The sequence below is a fragment of the Bufo gargarizans genome, chromosome 4 (assembly GCF_014858855.1).
Source record: "Bufo gargarizans isolate SCDJY-AF-19 chromosome 4, ASM1485885v1, whole genome shotgun sequence".
Lineage (NCBI taxonomy): Eukaryota > Metazoa > Chordata > Amphibia > Anura > Bufonidae > Bufo > Bufo gargarizans.
This window is the reverse complement of record NC_058083.1, coordinates 109,627,393-109,641,955: the sequence shown is the minus strand read 5'-3', so window position 1 is coordinate 109,641,955 and position 14,563 is coordinate 109,627,393. Positions and strand designations below refer to the sequence as shown.

General features: G+C 42.7%; 1 long non-coding RNA gene across 1 annotated transcript; it reads right to left on the bottom strand.

Moving 5' to 3' along the window:
- Positions 1–7,872: 7,872 nt before the first annotated feature.
- Positions 7,873–14,219, bottom strand: LOC122935925. The gene is made up of 3 exons (XR_006388854.1): positions 13,947–14,219; positions 10,276–10,308; positions 7,873–9,646 (listed from the first exon to the last, which is right to left on the bottom strand). It is a non-coding gene; the product is annotated as an uncharacterized LOC122935925 (long non-coding RNA).
- Between the last annotated feature and the right edge of the window lie 344 nt (positions 14,220–14,563).

Here is a 14,563-nt window from a genome sequence, read left to right as displayed (position 1 = left end):
GCTGGAGGATGTTTCTTTGAGGTGTAGTATGTTGTGGAGTAACTTTGGAGTACATACACATATGATATATTTTTTTTTACAATCAATAGCCTGTATGGAGAGCACTCAGTCCCTGACTCGCTAGTAACAGATGTAACCCGGTTTCTCTTCTGAATTACAGGTATAACATATCACAGAAGAAAAGAATATAGCTTCTTCATGGATGGATCTCTTTTATTGGACTGCCCACAAACAACACCATGTATTAGTCCTACAGTACATGGTTCAAGAAGCCCTGTATCCCGCTACAGAAATTGTTATTCTGATCTGCTGAATGATACGTAATATGTAGATAAGTTAGGCCAGGTTCACGTATGCTTCTTGGAGGCCTATTTTTTTGTTTTATTTGATCTAAAACTGGAATATGTGGAAAGACAGAGAAAAATCTTTAGGACACAGATAAAGTTGTGGACAGTGCAAACACATGCAGTGGTCACCTGGCCAACCTGGCCTGCACTTCATGTCACAGTCACTGACAGAGTGAAGCTTTGTGCGGCACAGTAGCCTGGGTACGACAGTCTGTTGAATGTCACTAATTAGGTGACAGTGCGGTGACAGTGCACAGTCCTAGGCACAGCTGTCAGTAGTAACTTACTAAGGGTCCATTCACACGTCCGCCCTTTGGGTCCGGATCCGTTCCGCAATTATTCGGAACGGGTACAGACCCTTTCATTTTCTATGGGGACGGAAAAGATGTGCTGTCCGCATCCGCATTTCCGGTCTGTGGCCCCGAACTTCCGGTCCGCGGCTCCGCAAAGAAATAGAGCATGTCCTATTCTTGTACGCAGTTGAGGACAAGAATAGGCATTTCTATTGGGGTGCCGGCCCGGTGTTTTGCGGATCCGCAAAACACTGCGGACGTGTGAATGGACCCTAACTATCGGCTGTGCCCACACATAACATCACTCTGTCAGTGTCATTTAACACACTAATGGAGTCATTTATTAAGACTGGCGTTCTAGAGACCGATCTTCATACCCCTTGCACTGGCAAATGATGTGCCTAAGTTATGTAGAGGTGCCTAAATCTACATCAGCTCCCTTGCTGGCGTATATTTAGATAAGTTTCTATGCTTAAAACAGGCAGAGAAAATGATAAATGAGACTGGTTGTCCGTTCGGCCCCTTCCCTGCCCACATCACGGCCCCTTTTTTTAGACATGACAGGGAAAAGTTGCAGATTCAGCCGCAAATCCCCTTTGTGACCGAGTCTGCTACACATATACGCCAAAAGTTAGCATATATCTTATAATACATTACCCCCTAACTTACTATTAGTAATTCAGTGTTGATTGACACTGACAGAGTGACATTATGTGTGGCGCAAGTGCAGTGGCTTGTGCATGGCCGAAAGTCAGCATTGAACACAGTTAAATACCTGCTGTCTGGCTGATCCAATTCCAGGTAGAGGCTACATCTATGATGGCTATTTAGGGAACAGCCCAGTTACAGTTACATGATTTGGAAGACTGAAAAAAGACACCTGTCCATACAGTACAGTCTGTTATCTGGCAAGGCTGATCCAGGGGAAGGCAAAAACTCTTCTCTTGGACTGTTTTAGTGTATTCACCATCACCACCTCCTCAGGCAGAGAGTTCCATAGTCTCACTGCTCTTACCGTAAAGAATCCTCTTCTATGTTTGTGTACAAACCTTCTTTCCTCCAGACGCAGAGGATGTCCCCTCGTCACAGTCCTGGGGATGAATAGATGATGGGAGAGATCTCTGTACTGACCCCTGATATATTTATACATAGTAATTCGATCTCCCCTCAGTCGTCTTTTTTCTAAAGTGAATAACCCTAATTTTGATAATCTTTCAGGGTACTGTAGTTGCCCCATTCCAGTTATTACTTTAGTTGCCCTCCTCTGGACCCTCTCTAGCTCTGCTATGTCTGCCTTGTTCACAGGAGCCCAGAACTGTACACAGTACTCCATGTGTGGTCTGACTACTGATTTGTAAAGCGGCAGGACTATGTTTTTATCACGGGCATCTATGCCACTTTTGATGAACCCTATTATCTTATTGGCCTTGGCAGCAGTTGCCTGACACTGTTTTTTACAGATTAATTTGCTGTCAACTAAATTTCCTTTTCCGTGTCAGTGTTACACCATTTAGTATGTACGGGTGACTTGCATTATTCCTTCCTATGTGCATAACCTTAAATTTCTCAGTGTTAAACCTCATCTGACACTTTTCTGTCCAAGCCTCCAATCTATCCAGATCCATCTGTAGCAGTATATGCTTTTGTGTTAATTATTTTAAACAGTTTAGTATCATGAGGTGAGCAAACAATTTATATTTTACTGTGCAAGCCTTCTACAAGATCATTAATAAAATATTGAAGAGAATAGCCAATACTGACCCCTGTGGTACCCCACTGGTGACAGTGACCCAATCTGAGTGTGTACCACCAACAACCAACCTCTGTTTTCTATCACTGAGATAGTTAGGCTAGTTTCACACTAGCGGCAGGGGAGTCCCGCAGGCTGTTTCGGAGGGTGAACAGCCTGCCGGATCCGTCCTGCCGTTAGTTCACGTGTGGCCCCGGACTTCTGCTCCGTCCCCATTGACTATAATGGGGGCGGAGTTACGGCGGCAGCACAGCAGCGCACGGCGAGAGGCAGCCGGACTAAAAGTACTGAATGTAGTAGTTTTATTCTGTCTGCCTCTGGCCGTGCTCTGCCATGCTGCCGCCAGAACTCTGCCCCCGCCCCCATTATAGTCAATGAGGACGGAGTGGCAGTCCGGGGGCTCACGTGAACTAGCGGCAGGACGGATCCGACAGGCTGTTCACCTGCCGGAACAGCCTGCCGGACTCCCCTGCCACTAATGTGAAAGTAACCTTACTTACCCACATACAGACAGTTTCTCCCAGTCCAAGTATTCTCATTTTATGTACTAACCTTTTATGTGGCACAGTGTCAAATGCTTTGGAGAAGTCCAGATATATGAAATCCATTGACAAATTAGTTTGACCAGACCGATCCCTCATGAAGTCATTTTGATACAGTGTTATACACTTATTTTAATTGAGATTCTCCAGGATAGTATCTCTTAGAAAACCTTCAAACAGGGTAAGCACAATACATTTTAAACTTACCGGCCTGTAGTTTCTGGGCTCAGTTTTTGGCCCCTTTTAAAATATCAGCACCACTTTTGCTAAGGGCCAGTCCTGTGGAACAGACCACGTCCTTAAATGTCAAAAATAAAGGTCTGTCTACTACATTATTTACTTCTCTTAGGATACAGGGGTGGACACCATGTGGACCTGGTGATTTGTCAATTTAAATCTTTTTCTCTTTTCTAATCTTTTTGAAAAAATCTATTTAGGGACTGTTCACATGGTATTTTTTAACAGGAATATTTGGTGCAGATTCCACTCCAGGAGGCCACTTAGTGGCTACACAGAAACCACCTCCCATTTTTTTCAATCAGAGGCTCTGCTGCCATTTATATGGCTGTGGATTATGCTTGAGACCATGACTATACATAATATGCCATGGTCATTGCCATAGACTGTGGCCTCCTATTGAAACCAGGAAGGTGGTTTACATGTGGCTGCCAAGTGACCTTTTAGCACAGAATCTGCAAGAAATTCTGAGTGCAAAAAAAACAAACAGGTGAATGGCCCCTATTGGAGTAGTGGACCAGTTCAGAGGACTAAGGTTACAACACAATTGTCACTAAGGCAGCTATACACACACAGCACTTGGTAGCTTGGTTCACAGGTTATATTTGAAATAACATTCCTTATTATATAGTATACAGTATATACATACTAGCCTAATGCTTCCCTTTATAAACCATAGCAGTTTGTGTAATTAAGTAGAGCAGTAGTGGGGATTTCAGTTGCCACCAGTCGAGACTTTGAGACCACCAAGAGACTGATTGCAACCACCAAGCCTTCTATCTCTTGTTAGACTTTCGTAACCATGCTGTTGTTATAGTTTTTGTTATGGAGATTACAGACCATCATACACTCTGATCTACTTCGCCCCCCCCCCCCTCCCATACACACCTCCATCACTCCCCTTGTTAAGCTGTCTCACACTTGAACTGGAATACTCTAAAGTTATCTCATACATTATAGAGACAACAAAACTAAAGTCCATGTCTATATTCACTGTTCCGTTAAATAAATGTATTGCTCCATATAGCAGTTGGGGGCAGAGACTGCAATGTTGTTGAATGGAATGACTGTCTGTAGCCTTTCGGTTACTTTCATCAATGTCTACTGCTGTTCGGACGCCTCAGTCAAGCAAACTTAGCACATTGTGCTTTAAAATTTTCATATTTCAGCCCCGCGCAAGTTTCACCTTATAAAGCCCTAGTCACACCGCATATGATTCTAGCTACACCTCTAAAATCTGCCCAGCAGTAGTTACAAGAGTACCTGGATTGTTCCAAATATTTGTGCTCCCAGCGACGAGTCCACACTAAAGCCACATTATGGCACCTACAGTATACACTAGGGACATTACTGAAGGCATTAGGGGACATTACTGGGCACACAATAGGGGGCATAATTATTGTTGGTGGCATTATAGTGGGTATTTTTATTGCTGAAGACACATTATGGGGTATTGTTGTTGGTGGCACTATAGGGGACATTATTATTAATGGAAGCACTGTTGGGGGCATTATTATTTTTGGGGCACAGTAAGGGTCATTAGTATTACTGGGGGCACAATAATTGGTATTTAGGGGAGAATTATAGGGGCAATCTAGGGGCATTATTGTTACTGGGCCACTATAGGAGACATTATTATTACTGGGGGCACTATAGGGACATTATTACCTGGGTTACTTTTTTCTGCAGTACAGTAATAAGGGGCTTTGGGGAGCACAGCAGGCACAGTTTTGGCGGTGGAAGCAGGATGACACCGTTGGTACACCAGGGTGGGGAAAATGATTTAAAAGTGAGGAATCTAAGATATCTATGTGACAAACTGTGCAGAGACGAGATGTGGCTGAAATAAGTTGTCATGGTGGTCTGGTCCCAATGGAGAAGAAGAGCAAAGAGAACGTCCTAAATCAGATAAGACATCACTAAAGGAAGTTGTTATGGTGGTTTGGTCCAATTAAAAAAAATGAGAAAAGATGACATTTACATCAGGATAGGTCACTAGATGACCTATCCTGAGGACATCGATATTTAACTCTCTGAAAAATCCTTTAAAGATTCATTATAGTTGGGGACTGTGTTACAGATAAAAGAGTTTCAGCAATCAGTCATGGATATGGGAGGTAAAACCAGATTAAGTGGATCCTAAAAATGAACTGATAAAGTATAAATTGAAGATCTAAAATAAGTTATTGATAGAGGGAGACAACTTAATGCTTATACTGGGTTGTTTTTCGTTTGAAATAGACCCAGCTGTAACGAGAAGTCGAAACATCACAACCCCATATGTCATTTTTGGATAAATGAAAATAGAATATTTAAAGTGGCTACATCTGGTGTTCATGGACTGATACAGTGAGAGTGAGGACCATCCCACATATAGCACATGGGCATCCAGATATTCTCAGTGGTCTGGGCTCTCCTATTTTGCTTACCTGTGGAAAATCAGTTATAAGATGATCTCTCAGCGACTTGCATAGCAGGGAGCATCAAAGTGGGTATGCCTTGATTGGGGCTGGCACATTTAAATATTAGGGGGGCTACTAGAGGAGTAATAGGGTACCTTTAATTTTATTTAATCTTATTAGGTCAAAAGTTATAATGAATAATTTCAGAAATAGAGAAAATCACCTGCTTCCCAAATATAGATAATTCATGGATTTGGTCCATCAGAGAGAGATGCTGTTTGTTAGAACCTCCTTATGATAAGAATCATATGGCATGGGGTTGTATTCTTTCAAGGGTTTTTCCGGTAACTATACTATTTTTAATTATACCCCGTAATCTTCCTGACCTATTGAAACAGTCATTACTTACCTGCTCCCCTACGCTGCAGCCCTGTGTGCTAGTTCTTGCCCATTCATCTTCCAGTTCTGGGCTTGTTTTCTTCCATTCATGGACATGGTCACCTGTGATGCTGCAGTTAATGGTAGCAGTGGGATATATGACCATGTCCATGCCCTAGCTGGAAGAATACAAGCCAGGGACTGGAAGATGGATGAGCGAGAACCAGACACATGACTGGGGTGTAAGGTAGCAGGTAAGTATGACTCTTTTAGTAGTTCAGGCAGGCTATGGTACATAGAGAGTATACCGTAATTACTGGAAAACCCCTTTAAGAACTGCCCACTGATAAGTAAATCTGAAGTTACAGTGGTACTACAGTAGTTTGGTAATTAGATGTATCTTGCTTTCAGAGATTTTGGATAACAAGTAGAGCATGCTTCTTTAAAATATCCTCCTTAGAAAATGTCTGTAAAGAATAAATCAAGGCAACTGGACGTACTCTAGATTTCTTGAAAACGTTTCACTCGTTCTTCCAACGAGCTTTCTCAATTCTGAGTGACTGTACAAAAATTCTGGGAATAAATATGTAACTGAATCCACATCTGGTAATTATACCCAGCATGGGGTCAGAGGTCATTATACCCAGCATTGGGTCAGAGGTCATTATACCCAGCTTTGGTTAAAGGTGTTGATTCTATTATCCTAATTGGAGTAAGTAGGTGATAAAGACTTCCCAGAAAAAGGTGTCAAGACCTTGTGTGTCCAATTAGGATAATGGAATCAACACCTTTGACCCAATGCTGGGTATAATTACCAGATGTTGATTCAGTTAAATATTTATTCCCAGAATTTGTACAATCATTCAGAATTGAGAAAGCTCGTTGGAAGAACGAGTGAAACGTTTTCAAGAAATCTACAGTACGTCCAGTTGCCTTGATTTATTCTTTACAGATATGTTTTTGTCATTGTTTTCGTCATTTTTTACTGGACAAGTACCGTATTTAATATTCAGAAATAATGATAATTTGATATTTTTGCTTGTTTTTGTCATTGTTTTCACTATTATTTACTGGACAAGCATATATGTAATATTCTGTGATGATATATTTTTGCTGTTTTTGTCATTGACTACTGGTATTAGTAGTATAAGTGGGCAGGTTTGTTGCCTTCGTCCCTCTCTCTAATGCTGCTCTGTTGTATTTTCCATAGTTTTTATGAAAGCCTCCTGTGTACTCCACGTTGATAGACGTCCTACCAGTGGTGTAGTCACATCCTGGCATGGCTGCTCCGGCAGGTGAATGTGTCTGTGAGGCCGATGACTCCCATCATGAGGTAAGGTTTCTGTTTTTCTGGGGGAAGCCAGGACAGATTCTTTATTCATCTGCTTCTGTTTTGTGTCTCTATGTTTCGATTGCTGGAACCCATATGTAGATGAGGGTGTCTGCTCACCTTGAGGATCATACTGTACTTTGCTATTGACCATCACCATTAGGGAGAAAAGTTTACATGAAGCCACCAGGACATGGACTCTAAAACTATTGTACATAGTCTGACCAATTCTGATTAGATTGGTGGGGTCTGAACACTGGGACCTCCACCTATCACAAGAACAGGGGCCCTGTACCCCAAAATGTACGGAGGGGCTGGCTGAGCATGCACTGTGCTGCCCCGTGCATTCTTTGTGGGACTGGTGGAGATAGCTGAGTACAGCTCTTGGCTCCATCTCCATAGAGAATGAATGGAGGGGCTCAGCGCATGCTCAGCCAGCCGTTACATTCATTTTGGGGTAGAGTCCCTCTATTCTTATAATTAGTGGGCGTCCCAACAGTCTGACCCCCAGTGATAGTTACCACCAGGTGGATAGGGGATAACTTCTTACAACCAGAATACCCCTTTAAGATAAGTATATTGTGACAAATCTGGGGTTTTGCAGATTTATTTTAGTAAATCAGTAGTAATAAAATTTACTAGGAAGATAAAGCAATTCTGTTAGGATATTTGGAATATTATGTATGTTGTGTTACCATTACCATGGACATTTTATGTGAAGTGGTTAATACCCTGGTAAGGCCTCATGCACACGACCGTTGTGTGTTTTACAGTCCGCAAATTGCGGATCCGCAAAACACGGATGGCGTACCTGTGTGTTCCCCCATTTGTAGAACAGCACAGACAGCCATTGATATAACTGCCTATTCTTGTCCGCAAAACGAACAAGAATAGGACAGGTTATATTTTTTGGCGGACCATGGAACGGAACAACGGATGCGGACAGCACACGGACTGCTGTCCGCATCTTTTGCGGCACGTTTAAGTTAATGGGTCCACATCCGAGCCGCAAAAACTTTGGCTCGGATGCGGACCAAAACAACGGTCGTGTGCATGAGGCCTTATACTGATGTCACATCACAGGGAGGTACAGGATAAGAAAGAGAAGGCGTTCAGGAACTACCAGGACATGATGGCTAAATGATGGCATCTCACAAAACATGGACGTTGGGATGATTGTGAGGGAAAGCCCTGATGTGAACAGAAGCAAAACCGTGTGAATTATTCCAGAGGAGCATGTGGTAAAGACAGAAGACATAGGGGCAGGGTAATAACACTGGAAGAAAAACTGTTTTGCTTGCCCATAGCAACCAATCACAGTGCAGCTTTCATTTTTTCAAGGGCACTGGAAGAGATATAAGCTGTGCTGTGATTGGTTGCTATGGACAACAAAGACAGTTTTACTGTTAGGCAGTTTTGATGAATAAGCTCCATTGACTGAGCACATTGGGGTAGAAGCGTCACAAATCTGTCAGAGGTGGTTTGCCACATTTAGTGTCGCTGACATTCTTAGTGATAGAGGGGTATGGCTTAATATGCACTAAAATTCTGACACACAATTCTGGCACCAAGTAAGCCACCTGACAGGAGATAGACTAGACAGGCCACAGGTGCCCCGGAGTATCATCCAGCATCAGCCCTGTGATAAATCTGGTCTTTGACACTGTTAGTAAATCTGCCCCGATGTCTGCCCTGGTAAAGACTGTTAAATGCTGAGGGAGCGAGACATATAAGAGCTCATTCAGACAACCGTATGTTTGTGTCCGCATCCATACTGCAAGTTTGCGGAATGGATGCGGACCTATTCATTTCAATGGGGCCGCAAAAGATGCAGACAGCACATTGTGTGCTGTCTGCATCCGTACCTCCTATTCTTGTACCAGTGTGATCTCCTGCATCTGCACTTCCATTCCGCGGCCCCACAGAAAAATAGAACATGTCCTATTCTTTTCCGTTTTTGCAGACAAGAATAGGCATTTCTATCATAGGGCTGGCAGTTCCGTTCCACGGCTGGTATCCGTATTTTGCGGACTGCAAAACAGATGCGGTCGCCTGAATGAGCCCTAACGGTCACATGAGAGATAACCTGACATCTGCATTTCATCATATAGTGTACAAGCGGACATTACAAGATACAGTACGAGGACAGGCAAGACATGGCTTAACGAAGCTCCTGTCCACTAAGTGTATAGATGGTTTGGATATTCAGTAATAGGGAGCATTAGGTTCCTGCGGGTCCATAGTGCGAATGAGAATCAGCTCTCCTGTAGGTTGGAGGACATGCTTTCCTTTGTGATAGACCAGAGTCCCCTGAATAACAGTTGCCACAACTTCTCCCCAAAGAAGGAATCCCAGATAGGGGGTGAGCTGTAAAACACAGGATGACGCTGCTTTGAGTTTCAGGTTAGACAAATGTGTGACCAACAATATTACAATAACCACAGGGTGTGGGCGGTGCAACTACGACAAATATGGCCGATCAGTAAAGTGACCATGTAAAGTCCCATTCAAGTCTTTGGAGGTCCGTCAACTTTAGCTTGGAGAGTCAAACCTCAAAGGTGTCAGAACTGCTGTATTCTAGCTATTTCCGATTAAACCATTGAACTGAATCAGGTGCAAAATCTGCATCCCATTGTTTTCAATGGGGATTCCGCGTGGACATAATACAGTGTCGTATCACCTCTTGACATGTTCTCTATGTGGAAACCAGGGTGGGTAACCAAACATGGATGAGTCCCGTTGAATGGGGCTAATCTGGGCACATAACCAGGGCAGTAGAAACTGCAAATCCATGGCAGTGGCACAATGAATAAAGACTTTGAGTTGAGTCGCAAACATAATTAAAACTCTCCAATGAACCCAGCTATACAGATAAGCAGTGCCCAGTCCTACCAAACATCCTCTATTATTCCAATGTGTAGCATATGTATTTTATGTATCTTATGGAGCGAGAGACAAATTACAGTATATACAAAGCCACAAACTGTCTGCAATACCTTGTTCTTATGATAAATATTCTTCTCTTGCACCTAGAAAACAGCCAAGAAATACAGTAGTAAGACATTGTACATGCGGATCACTCAGGGGTATACATAGCGGTAATTGAGCCCTATAGCAGAGATGGGTGGACCCTCCTTATGGTGCTGGGTAATTCCAACCAGACCAGATGTTTGCTGTTCCCATCCCTTTTCAATGACCCTTATGCTGGGTTTTCCACCCTTGTTTGCTATTGTTGCAGTGTCTATGTAGTCTTTAATTGTTAGGGGACAGGACCAACATTAACATGGCCTTCTTGTTCCCTGGGACCCATAGCAGCCATATGGTCTACATACATATGCACTTTAGATGTAAATTTCTAGCAGCGATAAATAGTGGAAAACAATCTCATAATTAATAAAACTGAAACTAGTTTGAGGCCTAGTGGATTCTCTATTAGTGTATGAATCAAGTATAACTGCAGAGATATGTACAATCCTGGTCTTGTATGTAGATACATTATCTTAGTTAACAATGTGGAATGGTATATAGAGAATAGATGCTGTATACAGTATAGTTCCACCTGCTACAGAAAGAAAAAAAGCAGGCCCAAAGTAAGAATACCACATCATTTATTTAATCCATAGAAACATAGAAACATAGAATGTGTCGGCAGATAAGAACCATTTGGCCCATCTAGTCTGCCCAATATATCTGAATCCTATGAATAGTCCCTGGCCCTATCTTATATGAAGGATAGCCTTATGCCTATCCCATGCATGCTTAAACTCCTTCACTGTATTTGCCGCTACCACTTCTGCAGGAAGGCAATTCCATGCATCCACTACTCTCTCAGTGAAGTAATACTTCCTGATATTACTTTTAAACCTTTGCCCCTCTAATTTAAAACTGTGTCTTCTTGTGGTAGTTTTTCTTCTTTTAAATATGCTCTCCTCCTTTAGCGAGTTGATTCCCTTTATGTATTTAGCAGTTTCTATCATATCCCCTCTGTCTCGTCTTTCTTCCAAGCTATACATGTTAAGGTCCTTTAACCTTTCCTGGTAAGTTTTATCCTGCAATCCATGTACCAGTTTAGTAGCTCTTCTCTGAACTCTCTCTAGAGTATCTATATCCTTCTGGAGATATGGCCTCCAGTACTGCGCACAATACTCCAAGTGAGGTCTCACCAGTGATCTGTACAGCGGCATAAGCACTTCACTCTTTCTACTGCTTATACCTCTCTCTATACATCCAAGCATTCTGCTGGCATTTCGTGCTGCTCTATTACATTGTCTTCCCACCTTTAAGTCTTCTGAAATAATGACACAAAATACAAATCTATAAAAATCTGTATTGCTGAAAAATATTAGCGGGAAAATAAAACATCCCACCAATATAGAGTGCACCCAGGCGGTGCAACCCACACTCAAGGAATATGTATAAAAAGATTGCCCAGATTAAATAGCAGTGTATTGAGAAATAAAAAGAAGCATCTATGCAAATAAAGCTGTGAGGACAAGGATAATTAATATATATATAGTGACAAAATATAAGTCACATCAATAATTGCATAGAGTAATCAGTATGAGCCAGTGGCCCACAGCCCAATGTACAAAGATATCTAATAATAAGCTTTGCTAACACAGTAAATACATATAATATTCACTTGAAAGATCCAAAATAAAGATCAATGCTATGGACACCTACCCTGAGACCCTACCCTGAAAATGTAGGGCCACACCAAGGGCATTCTTCCTGGCAGTGCGGTACTACATTTTCAGGATGTCTCAGGGTATGTGTCCATAGCAATTATTGCAATTATTGATGTGACTTATATTTTGTCACTATATTTATATTATCCTTGTCCCCACAGCTTTATTTACATAGATGTATCTACAGGTAATTATTTTTATTTCTCAATACTCTGTTATTTCATAACAGAGTATGTATTTTTATACACATTCCTTGAGACATTGAGTGTGGGTTGCACCGCCCGGGTGGGACTTTTTATTTTCCCTCTAATATTTTTCAGCAATGCAGATTTTTTTACATTTGTATTTCATGTCGTTATGGGTTAAATAAGTTATGTGGTATTTTTACTTTGGGCCTGCTTTTTTCTTTCTGTGGTTGATATCATATTATTGTTGGCATGTGTAGGTGCTAGTTCCACCTGCTACCAACTTAAAGGAGTTGTCCCACAAAAAAGATTCTACAGCAGGGGTGGCCAACCTTACAGACACAAAGAGCCCCAAAAAATAAATGTATGACTACCAGGAGCCACAAGCTATACATTTACACACCAGTCACCGTATTTTTCGTCCTACAAAATGCACCTAGGTTTTAACAAAGAAAAATAAGAGAAAAAATATATTTTTCATTTGATCTGAGGTCTGATAAATATATTGTTTTCCTTTTTTTCATTACCAGAGAAAAAAAAGAAAAAATATTTATGTTTTATCAGACCTCAGATCAGACTCCTCCTCATCTGACCTAAAATAAGACCACTAACCTCATCAGATCTCCAAATCAGACCCCCAATGCGCTCGGATCAGACAACACAAATCAGACTCCCAGTGTCAGACCCTTAGTGCTCAGATCTCCCCCCATGCTCAGATCCCTCCCCCCCATGCTCAGATCTCCCCCCTCTCAGATCTGACCCCCCATGCTCAGACCTGGTCAACCCATGCTCAAACAAGCCCCCCCCCCATGCTCAGATCAGACCCCCATTGCTCAGATCAGGACCCCCCCATGCTCAGATCAGACCCCCATTGCCCAAATCAGGACCCCCCATGCTCAGATCCGAACCTCCCATGCTTAGATCAGACCCCCATGCTCAGTTCTATAATTTAGAAAAATGTCTTCCCTCTCCTGATCAGGCACTGGGCTCCTGCTCGGTCGGGCACCTGCTACTCTGCAGGTCTGACATGATCTCCACTGTGACCTGATGAGCACAATGTCAGGTCATAGTGCGTGTCTCCACGTACTACGTTCTTATACTGTGTGCATTAGGACGTAGTGTAGAGTGAGCTGGAGCTGCAAAGTAGTAACAGTGCCCGATCAGGAAAAGAGATCTGAGCATGGGGTGGAGAGTGAGCCGGCCTGACTGCTTCCCGGCTCCACAGCTAGAGCCGCACTTGAAGAAGCAAAGAGCCGCATGCGGCTCAAGAGCCACGGGTTGGACACCCCTATTCTACATTTTTCAAACCAGCACCTGGATCTGAAAATGTTTCTCATTGCATGTAATTAAAAATTTTGCATAGCCACTGAGTTTTTCAATAAAATGTATCTGTATAGCGCCGCCTGCAGTTTTTTTTCTTATTTCTTTGTCCTGCTCACTGAGATGGCCGCACATGGTCAGTTTCATCCTTCAGCTGCTTCCTGAGCTGTGATAGGCAGAGCTGAGACACTCCCCCTTAGCTGCAGCAGAGAAGACACTCCCCCTGAGCTGCCAGCTGGATATAAATCTAGCAGAGCAATGACTGGGGAGATCTCTGGATCCATGTGAGGTACCAGGCTGGTTCTAGATTTGTTAGAAAGAGATTGTCATGTACTACATGATGTCTGATTTTCATTTTTTACATTAGTCATGGCATAACCCCTTTAAGAAGGATGCTAATTACCTCTAAATCCCTACATATTGTGTGTATAGAGAAGATGCAGCAATATATTCAGTACTTACTACTTTACTTACCTGAAACTCACTATCAGGATCCCAGATGACCAGGTCAGCATCGCACCCTATTTTAATGGCTCCCTTGCGATCTTCCAGGCTACATAATTTGGCTGGGTTGCTGCTCAACAAGCGAGATACATCTGGCAGTGAAAACCCTCGGATCCTTGCTGAGGTCCAAAAAAGGGACAACCCTTATGGAAAATAAATATCACAATGAAACAGGCTGAGGCAGGGTACATCTGTCAGCATGATCAACTCTATTAAGCAAAGCACACTACCTGATAGGGTTGATCATGCTGATTAAAATGATACCTCATTTATGTCTGTACCATGCACCGTTGCTTTTATTGATATGCTAATTAGCTGACCGGAGCACCAAGGTTCTGGCCAGTGCCCTTGAAGCATCCATTTCTGAACACCACTGCAGCCTTAGCCACCATCGCCACACCCCTGGATTGTTAGGGCTAGATATCTTGTGGGATTCCCTGACATGTCTAGCCCTGTCAATCCAGGTGAGGTGGCAAAGGCTGCAGGGGTGTTCACAAACTTGTACTCCAAGGGCTCTGGCTGACCCCTTGGTGCTCCAACAAGCTAATTAGCATATTAAGAAAAGCACAGTTTTCTCTGAAATGGTG